The sequence below is a fragment of the Tauraco erythrolophus genome, chromosome 9, assembly GCF_009769465.1.
Source record: "Tauraco erythrolophus isolate bTauEry1 chromosome 9, bTauEry1.pri, whole genome shotgun sequence".
Lineage (NCBI taxonomy): Eukaryota > Metazoa > Chordata > Aves > Musophagiformes > Musophagidae > Tauraco > Tauraco erythrolophus.
The window spans coordinates 3,750,417-3,761,373 of record NC_141473.1 but is presented as its reverse complement, the minus strand read 5'-3'; positions in this window follow the sequence as shown (position 1 = coordinate 3,761,373).

Genomic DNA, 10,957 nt, shown 5'->3' with positions numbered 1-10,957 from the left:
CAAACTCTTCAAAATAGAGGTGATTAAAGCAAAAGATGCAGCTTTTCCACTTCAGTAGCACGTTAAAGCCAGACCATGGGTCCCAGCTCGTGCTCTCGTCTGCTGCTGCTCAGCTGGGCTGGAGAATAATTGGGAAAGAGCAGGCTGAGCCTGACCTTTATGGCTCTGCCTGTGCCCCGGCTGCGTGAATAGGAGGCTACGGGGCGATTATTGTGGCTGCAGAGGTGGTCATGTGGCCAGCTAATCCCGGCACAATGGGCTTCACCCCTGGGAGCAGCGAAGCCAGCGCAGGGGCTGCGAGCCGGCCGTTAGCGACAGTGTTTTTATTTGATGTTATTTGTAATGTTTTACAAAGTCAGAGCAGTAAAGAGCCTTTTTATGTACTCTGTGTGTTCACTCAGAAAACTTGCAAGGCTTTAACTGCTTTTGCCGCAATTAAAAATCTAAAATATACTTGATACATTAAAAAAAGCAGAGAGATGTCAATTCTAGTCCTCCTAGGGCACCAGAAGTGGCCTTGAAAGATGGGGGAAGAACAAACAACTGACGTAAAGTAACTCCAACTCTTAGGACTCAAAAGTAACAAACTAGAGTCTCCTAATCTTGACTGATCTGTACTGTAACACAAATATTAAATAACATTTTTTACTTTAGTTCGAGGCAAGTCTCCTGTTGAACAATGATACTGATCGTGTCTTGATGAACAGGCTATGAGCACAATGCTTGTGTGCTTTTTCTGTATCAAGCTTTTTCTGTGCCAAGTAATATAATAAAAGTTATTGCCTCTTCTTACAAATTTTTCTTGTTTCATAGGTTCTGACTGTGTTGGCTGCAATGCTAGTAATGCATTCTCTGATGACAGCAGCATAGAAAACTAACAAAGAGAAGTAGGAGAAAATCTTTTTTTCAGCAGTCTGAATATCTCAGTCCAAGTGAGATAAGTCTAATTATATTCTGCTCACAAAACAGACTTATTATCGACACTTAGAGTGGGTGGCAGCAAAGACTGACAACTGCCCAGTTTGAGGGCCAAAGCCACATGAAATCTTCTGGAGGAACATCTCTGAAAGGCAAAAGGACCAGGGGATTTATCTGCCCACTCACTGGCATTACAGTGCTGCAAAATGTTTTGGGCTGACCATCAGTGGGGACAGACCTCATCTCTGTGAAGATGACAAGGTGAGGTATCATGATTTCTGTGAAGGTGAAACTGAGTCATGTCGTATTCAGCTGAACTTGGAAGTCACTTTTCCTGTGGCCCTAGTGGATCCCTTGATGTCTAATGTTTTATCTGATTTTCTATTGCTTCCTTCCTATTTCTTGTTGCAAACTCACTACCATTGAGTTCACTGCCTCTCTCAGGTGTGGTTGAAATCACTCAACAAGGCATAAATGTCATGAGGGGGCTGACAGCACAATCCTACAGACGTGGGGTTTTGTGAAATTCGGCTTAAAATGACGTGAAGCAAACAGGTGAATTGCTGTTAATCCTGCATTTTGGTTGTTTTTCATGTGCTTAGCAGTGGTAGCAGTATGTGCTCTCTGCTTTCCTCAGTTGCAGTATAGGCTTGTTTCCTTCAAAACTGGTCAGCAATATTTTCTGGTTCATTGAATAAATTTGAATGGTGATACCACAGCAATTTCTTTCATTTTCATTTTTGGTACCTATAATGGAAGAAAGCAAATTTAAATAAGTTACCAAATCGAGAAGAACGTTTACTATTAGAAAACCAAATATTATGAAACTCATATTCCTTTCATGATAACGGATGCTTCGACAGAACAGGTTGTTGACTGATTTGCATTATTTATCTTTGCTAAAATGGGTGGTGTGAAAGCTTCATCCTGATCTTCAGCCAGGTGTCTGATTTGAGTACTTTGAGCCTCTTCCTGGAGAATCAGCCCAGCAGCCCTCTGCAGCCAGCTTCCCTGGCAACCAAAGCATCTAACGAACACAGCCAAACGCTGGGTTAGGAGCGTGACTGAGCATTGCCTTTGCAAATTAAGATGACATCTAAGCAGTAGCACTTTGCTACTGGATATGCCTCATTGCTGTAGCTCTGCCATTTTCCTCCAGAGCGCTGGTTTCTGATCTCACATCTTTTACTCCTTGATTTTAACCTCATGGTGTCCGTCCCTTTCACTCCACCTGCTTTTGACCTGTCTATTGAATGTCTTCTGTAGTGCTGCTGCAGTTGTTCTTGACTTTGGCTTTGCTATTTAGCAAGATCTCTTCTTCCCTTTGGAGTGTCGAACCCTTTTCTGCTATAAGGCTTCTTGATCATCTCTTCTGATTGCTGTCATTATAGCAGGCCCTTAAGGATTTGTACTTTTTCACGTAATGCAGAAGGATTTAATTAATTCTAATAAATAACAGAAACACTCGCTGCAGATAAGGGCTTTTAGTAAATTAGGGTATAAGCTGCTTTCAAAGCTATCAGTGAGAACTTCGCTATTGGTTTAAATTACATGTCGTTGTGCAAGTGCTTATGGTAATGTGCTGTAGGAAAGCAGTAAATACCACATAGCATATTCTGTATCTTTAATAAAGCCTCATTAATATATAGGTACTCTTTGCAGCTTGGCTATTAAATCTTTCAGAGGAGGAGGATTTTCTGTGTGTAGTTTATACAGAATTTGGATTTGTAATATCAACAGTATTACAATGTTCTTTCTTCTCTGTTCCAATTTTCTTCCCCCATTTTGGCAGCAATAGTTTGCGATAGCAATGGGAATTTAAAGGTGTCACTTCTTTTTTTTTCCCGCAAGAATGTTGTTTAAATAGAGGGTTTCAGATTAAATTTGCTTTGTAATGAAGCAAATGAAGCCTATGAAATATGAATGTGAAACATATCACATTTAAAAAGCAAAATTATAGTTCATTCTTGTTAGATGAGAACCAGCAGATGCTGTCAAGAGCAGTTCCTCTCTCCATCCTATTTTCCAGCACAAAATCTTTTGATGCCAAATCCCTTCAGCACTCGTGTATGTCCGCCGGGATGTGGAACTGCATCTTTGCAGCTGAAAGCAGAGAGGATGTACCTAACCTGGAATTACACTTCTCCTGAAGGCTTTGCTAATTTTCCCTTTTGACATAAAAAAAATGATATATGCTGGTAACACATTTCTATTTGTGTGCCTGGTATGAAGCCTGATTGCTGCCCTGCACTTTAGACCAGGAGCTGTCATCTGTTTGAACTCTTTATTTTTCTTAATGAGACCAAACGAGGGTTATGTGGTGCCCATGTGTTTCAGAAGACAGATGGCCTCCAAAAGCAGATATCTTTCTGTTTTACCTACCCTGATAACTTAGTTTATTCTCTGGGACTGGATTACCTTGCTGAGCCACCTCTAGTTTCCCATGCCAGAGGCTGGTGGCCTCAGTTGTGGAACTCCAGGGCCACAAACACGCCCAGGATGAGGAGAAGCCCAGGCTGTCCCCTGGACCTGCAGCTCACCATACACAATGCTGTGGTGCCACCGTTCCCAAGGGGCGGCCAGCCTGCCAAGGCAAGTGTTGCAAGTAGGAGGGTTGGGCAATAGCTGGATTTTGGCCCATGTTCAATCTGTGATAAAAGTAGAACAGGGGACGGGGGTCTCCTTGTGTGTAATAAAAGCTGAACCAGTAACCTGTATCTGTAAATCCACTGGAACTGGTTGCAGGGAGAGGCAGTGCCAAGCACCAGTAGAACCTGGAGGTGAGAACATCACCATGATTTATGGAGTCCTGTTACTAAAAATGACACTTTAATAGTCTCTGCAGGATTTTATTTTTTTTTCCTGGTTGCTTTTTATACTGCTATGAATATGAAAGCTTGGTGCCTGGCCAACAGACAACAAATGTGGAAAAAAAACCCTCTCATTTGAAGACTCTTTTAGCTTCTCTGTTGGCCCACTGACAGCAGCGTTTAACCTTGGTTATACTGTAACTATATTACTGTTTATTGAGCAAACTGTAAAACTAAAATAGAGAATTTCCATCATATAAGAGAGACTGTAGCAGTACAGACGAGTTACACTTCTATTTTGTTTTAATTTCCACTTAAGGTTTTGTTGCCTGGTAGAATATTATTGGGTTTGCATTAAGGCTCTTAAAAGTACTGACAGCTGGTGATAGATTGGTTTATAACAAAGTGTTTCAAGTCAACAAAAAATAAAAAAAAATAAATCTAGTTTTAACTCACTGGTTGCCCAGTATTGAAGGAGAATATTATGGGTTTTGAGCTGAAATTGTGCATGCGTAAGCAATATACTTGCTTGGTTTTGAGATGTAAAAGTACGTGAGACACCTGTTTTTTTTTTCTTGTTTACTAATTTTTGACTACAATTAGAATTCACTTAAAAATCACAATGTAACTGTTTTACATATTCAATAATATCGAAAATAATAACAAAAATATAATATTTTATAATTCCAATCAGATTAAGCGTGGCGTAATAGCTAGCGACTTGACAGGATAGTTTCAGATTAGTATAATCCTATGAGATTCAAATCCAGAAAATATTTTCTTTTTACATGGAGTCTTTCATGGTCAGAAGCTGTTTTGTCATTCCAGCAGGCTCTGGGTACAATGCAGTGACTTTGCTCAGTTCAGTAGTGGCAACAAATGTAAATCGCTTGAGTATTATTTCTGCCAACGGGTTACGGTAAGTTCAGGACTTCATATTGTTTGACATAAATTGACATGAAGTTTAAGTAAGTTTTATTTTTAAAAGGAGAAAAAGTAAATTAAATAGACAGATTCAGTATTGTATTAATTGTTCCATATCCCAGCCTTCCCAAATCAGCTGGAGGAGCAATCATAATGATTTTCATTTGTGATGTCAGTATCCTTTTGTAGATAAAGACACATAAGTTTAGTTTATGTACCACTTAAGCCTAAGCAATACTTCCAGAAAGACCTTGTATTGTGTCCATGTGGACTAAGAGGCTTTAGGTTCCCCTTAGTACTGTAATTACCACACTTGCCAAGCAAACCTAGAGCTCCTGGGATTTTGCTCAGTGTGATGAGCACGTTCATTGCTGTGATGGGCGTTGGGAAGAGGAGGAGGTGGTGAGGAAAGAGATTGGGAGGTTACTGCCACAAACCTGTGTCCCCAGGTCATCTCCAGGAGAGAACTGCGGGATGGACTGGCTTGATATGGGACACAGACTGAATGCCTCTGATTTCCATAATTAAAAAAACAAAAAGCTCAGAACAAGTTTTTCTTATCTATTACCATATTTATCACCACCATTTGCTTAATAAAACCATTGGCCGTCTCATCATCTGCAGTTTAGCTGTGTCAGGACATTATCCACAAAACTGTCAGCCAGGCATCAGATCTGTTTGTTTACTCTTCCTTTGAACAATGATGCAAAAAGCAAACTAGTAGCTTTATGTATCTTTTGCAAGTACTTTTTTTCCTGAGCTGTTTTAGAGAATGGCTTTAAGTATTATTTAAGCACCAAGGCATCTTAAGAAGACAGATGATAGTAGGCCTAAATGGAATTTTATTCTAATTTATTAGTGGTTTTTTAATGTAATGGGATATCTTCATCTGTTTTCTATTCTCTTTATATTGTTTAGAAAAAGCAAGACCAGCATTCTCTTTTCAAGCCATTTGTGTAATATTCATGTGTACTTTAGACTTAACTCTTTCCAGAGCTGGAACAGCAGGAGGAGGAGGAGGAGGGAGAAATAGAGATAATTCATAGGGAAGAGAATAAAGGATATTTGGAACTTGGATTTGAAATGAGATGAGAAGTCAGCTAGACAGTATTAGTACGTTTTGTTCCAGATGACAGGAGCTACAGACAAGGAGTTTGGGTAGGAGCCAAAACGTCTGATGGGGCGGCAACAAAAACTAGTGCTGTAGCTGTGGGGGGAATAGAGAAACATCAAGCTGTTTGTCACAAGTGCTTTTGCTTTATAAACTGAGAAAAAATATTCTCTGGGAAGTCTTTTGGAACTAGTTGGGAGCTATATTAGTGAAAATATTAGTGCTACACTTTGAATGAGAAGGCTGAAATATTTTCATGGCCTGGAATATGAATTTCTGGATTTTGGGGAGGTAAAGTGGAGCATATGGAAAGGATGGTGAGCAATGAAAGAGAAAGGTGTGCGACGTAATGGAAAATGAACGAGGTGAAGCATTTACAGATAGCAGTAAATAGTGGTGGTGAGAGATTTACGGGCAGCTGACAAGGGATCAAGTGGAAGGAAAACCTTTAGTCACCCGGCAGTCGGCAGGATTTTGCCGTTGATGAAAAGGAGCCGTGATTTAACCCAAAGAGTTTGAGGAGGAGTTATGTGGGTTCTTCAAATTACCTAGCCCAAAATCAGAAGATATTTCCAGCTGTAGAAGAGGTTACTGCAGAGATGGGACGAGCAGACCTGCTGTGTCAGCAGTTGTTTTGTGAATTCACGGCTTCAGTTTTCTTTACAACTTTTGGCAGCAGGTGTGAAAGTTTTAGAGTGGTCGTTGCTGCTCTGATGGGTGATAGAATGAGAAGTCTCTTTACTCTAGAATTAATTTTCTGTATTCTAAAATATTCCAACTGCATCTTTAGGATTTGATTGTTGTGGCTACTTTTTACATTTCCCTTATAAAATATACTACACACACACCCCCCAAGTGTTTTTACGTCACAAGTGTCTGCCTTTCTCTGCACTGAGGTTTATTCCTTTCTCTGTGGGTATGGATTTCTAATGCTTTAGATCATGCAGAATGGAAAAAGCATACATAAAGTTGATTTAGGTTTTTTTCTTAATATAAAAAGTATTTCGTGGCTACTTTGTTGTAAGTACGAATTTTATTGATTTGTTTCACTTTCCAAAAAATTCCATTTTTTTTAGTACTTGTTTATCCTTACTAACTTTTAAGGAACTTGTAACTTAATAACTTATTAAGTGAAGTGTGAGATGTGAAAATGTTGCACATTACGGATGTCTTCTGACAAACGAATCCTGTGCTCCTGCAAAACACAGTGCTGCAGTACTGCAAATGAAAGCCGAGGCAGAAGGATGAGAACTTTTGCTTTTATGAGGGATTGACTTTGCATGCTGGGGTTGAATGTTGGTTGTTTTTTTTCCAGTACTGTTTGAACTGGGCAGAAGTTGACGTGGCTGTTTTCCTCTGGTCACACAGTTACTGTCACTGGGAACTGGCAAGGATCAATGTACTCCAAAATAAAAGTTGGTTTTGTTTTGACATGAGGAGGTTGCTTTGATGTGACACTGCCCTGGCACAGTGCCTCTCAGCTGCGTTTGGTCACTGTTGCTGTTGGGTTTCATCACGGATCTGTTGTAACGCCGCGATTGTTGCCTTGAGAAAATCCCATGTCGTTGCTTTGGCCACCATTTTGCATTGATTTTGCCTGAGGTGCTACAATATTCCAACCCCAGTCAGGTCAGTAGGAGTTTTGTTGTAGACATAAATGGAATCAGTCTTCGTTCTTTGGCTTTTACCCTACAGTTGTTATTCAAGCCAAAATATTAGGGAAGTCAATGTGAATTGGCATGGCTATACTCTGCCAAATCAAGTCCTTCTTGTTGTGGTATATGCAGATAATATTTAGTATGAATGTCTGCTTCGTTACAGGTGCAGAACTAAATATTTGGCCTTCGAATTTAATGGGAATTTTGCCATTGATATAAATCAAGCCAAATTTGCTTCTAGAAAGTGTTGTTAATATATCTGTGAGACGTGGTTAAAAGAATTATGGAAATGTTGCTTATTTTCTCAAGGTAGAGTAAGCCTTCGTGTGGGGTCAAACTTCCTTGTAATTTTCAGATGCAGGCAAAAAAAGTAAATGTTAGATAATGAGTGATCTCTTGCTCTTTAATTTCTCTTTACCTCTGTAGAAGAAAGCAACTATAATTTTACATGTTGATGAAGAAAAATACCTGCTTTATTATTTTTTCTTCCTTCTCAGTAACTATGTTGCTCCTTCTCAGAAAATTTCACTTTTTATGTCAGCTTAACTTTGAAAGTTTCCACAAAGACAACTTACACTTTTTCCTTTAATAGTACTAAAGCAAACTGCAGCACTAGAACCTCTTTGGGATATGTCAGGAAGGGCTATATGGTCATGGAAATGAAATCTAGGATCTCTTATAAGAATAAATACTTTGATTAAAAAAAAAAATTTAAAGCCTCTGAAATGGGAGGCAAATATAGAATCTTGCCCTTTTGTAGGTGTGTAGAGGTAGTATTTTGTTTTACACGTCAAAATATAATTGGGTGGACTAAAGGGTATTGTTTATTTTTAAGAACTAGACATAAGTTTGCATGAGCTTTGAATAAACTGGTGAATATTCAAAGTCACCTACTCATTATTTCTGTACTCTCTTTGCAGTTACTTTCAGTCATGGCCTTTATGGAATAAATCATTGAACACAATCCTGTACAAGTGGGGCAATATATCACAGTCTTGGCTCTAGCAAGGTATAGAGGAGAGTTTTTTTATTTGTTTCTTTCTTTCTCCTGTAGATAAAATATATCTAATACTGAGGGCTGTATTGTGTATGCTTTCCTGCTTAATGAAGAGCAATGCATGACTGATGAAATGACAGTGACGTGAGACAAATGTGATTCAAGTTAAGTGGTGATGGGGAAAAGCTTTTCAGAAATAATAGTTACAGCAGTAAAATCCTGCTCATTGAAATTGTGTCCAGATAAGCTTTGGCTTCTTAGGTGGGGAATCCAGTGACAGGATTATGTAATAATTGTAGGTTAAAAAAAACCCCAAACCACACACTCATCCTTCAGCCCCTCTCCTCACCTTAATGTATGATTTCTGACCTCCAGAGCAGGAGTGCATCCAGCTTGCTTTGCTCTGTGACTAGGGCCAAAATATGAATTGTCCTCACAGAGGCTGCTGAAGATAGAGTGCCCAAAATAGACTAACGTTGACTTCTTTCTCCTGTGCTTATTATTTCAGGGGGTTTAAAGTATAGAAAATTCTGAGACTTTCCTTGTCCACGGAAAATGTCATTTCCTTGATCAAAATGGCAAGATTTTTTCTAATTCTTTACAGATACAGTATTTTTCAGCTCTGGGGCCCCAACACAAGAAGTACATGGAGTTCTTGGAGTGGGTCCAGAGGAGGCCATGAAGATGATCCGAGGGCTGGAGCACCTCTGCTATGCAGACAGGCTGAGAGAGTTGGGGCTGTTCAGCCTGGGGAAGAGAAGGCTCCGGGGTGACCTTCCAGCAGCCTTCCAGTACTTAAAGGGGCTTACTTAAAGAAAGCTGGAGAGGGGCTTTTGACAAGGGCATGTAGTGATACGACAAGGAGTGATGGCTTTAAACTGAAAGAGGGGAGATTTAGATTGGATAGAAGGAAGAAATTCTTCACTGTGAGAGTACTGAGGCACTGGAACAGGTTGTCCAGAGAAGCTGTGGCTGCCCCATCCCTGGAAGTGTTCAAGGCCAGGTTGGATGAGGCTTTGAGCTACCTGGTGTAGTGGAAGGTGTCCCTGTCCATGACAGGGGGCTTGCAACTAGATGATCTTTGAGGTCCCTTCCAACCCAAACCATTCTATGATTCTATGATTCATTTAGAGAAAACGAGATTTAAGTGAGAGCAAATCATGAAAGAGAAATGGTAGGGGTATGTGTATGGTAATAGAAATGCAGTGTGTATGTGTATAATATATTCCTTTGTACACAAAGAGCTGTGTAAGTTTTCAGTTGACTTTGAAGAAAAATAGTCTCACTGGTCTAGTAGAGTTTTGCTGTTCCAGGCTGCAGAAAAAACACAGATGAGAGTGAGGGGGGGGGGGGGAATATAGACTTCTGATAAATCATGTGTTTTCTACTGTTTCTCTGTGCTCTAAAAATAAACAGAGGTAAGATGGGATTTGAAAATCATTCAGGAAATGTTTGCATTTTTGAGTTCCTTTGAGTAGGACCTAGTTACCTAGGCAGGTTGGCAGCAGAAATGTAACCATAAAACAGGTTGGATTATGTGATCCTCAGCTCTTTCTGAAGGCTTCTTTGGCCAAAAAAACTTAGCTGGATGGAGAGCTCAGTTTCTGTAGTAGAAGGTTGCTCCTTTTTAGGTTTTTAGGATTTCTGAAGGTGGTAGTAAGGCTTGTGTTTGCTAATACACCATTCTCCATTGTATGCTTCTGGAAAATATGCTTTTTTTTTTTGTATTTTTCTCATCGTATTAATGCTTTTCAAGAGTCACATTTTGTTTTCAAAATTATCTTTCTTATATCCAGATTTTTGTTATTGGAAGTAGTTTAACCAGAAACAGAAATGCTGGTTGGGTTTTAAAATTGCTTGGCTTAACTGAGTATGTCTTGCCTAATTTAAAAGATATGGATTTTTGTTGTCCTCACTTTTTGGATGTGTGTTTGTAAAGGAGTGCTTTGCAAGTATAGGGCACCATGTGCTTTGCCATCCAGGCTGTAACAGCAGGAGGGCAGCCATCTCTGCTTTTTGCTGTCATCAGAAAAATAGAGATTTTCCTTTTATACAGTCAGGAAACTCAGTGCTTGATGTTGAACAGTGATTGGTTAATTAAGCAGCTCTTTGTAGACCCATACGTGCAAGATAATTTATCTTCTTTTTTAACATTATATATTATAATACCAATATGTTTATTTTGTCCAGATTTTATGTATATACTTTTTTTTTTTAAGAAAATAAAGGAGAACTTCTGAATTGTTATTCCAAATTTTTGGTCTTTTAGAGAAGTCTAGTAAGAAGAGCTCTGTATGTGTAGATTTTTAGTGAGAAGTAGAGACTGCATTAAAACTGAATGCATAGACTCAGTATGATAATGTGGCAACTGTGCCAGATTTATAAGGTAGTCCAATGCAGAAACTTTAGATATTATTTCTCCATCAAATAGTGAATTTAGAAGTTGATTCTGTTACTGAAGTTTAGATGCAAAATACGTGCATAGTTTTTGTGTGTTCTTGTGGTTCTCCAAGAACCTCTTATAGGTACAAGTGCTAAA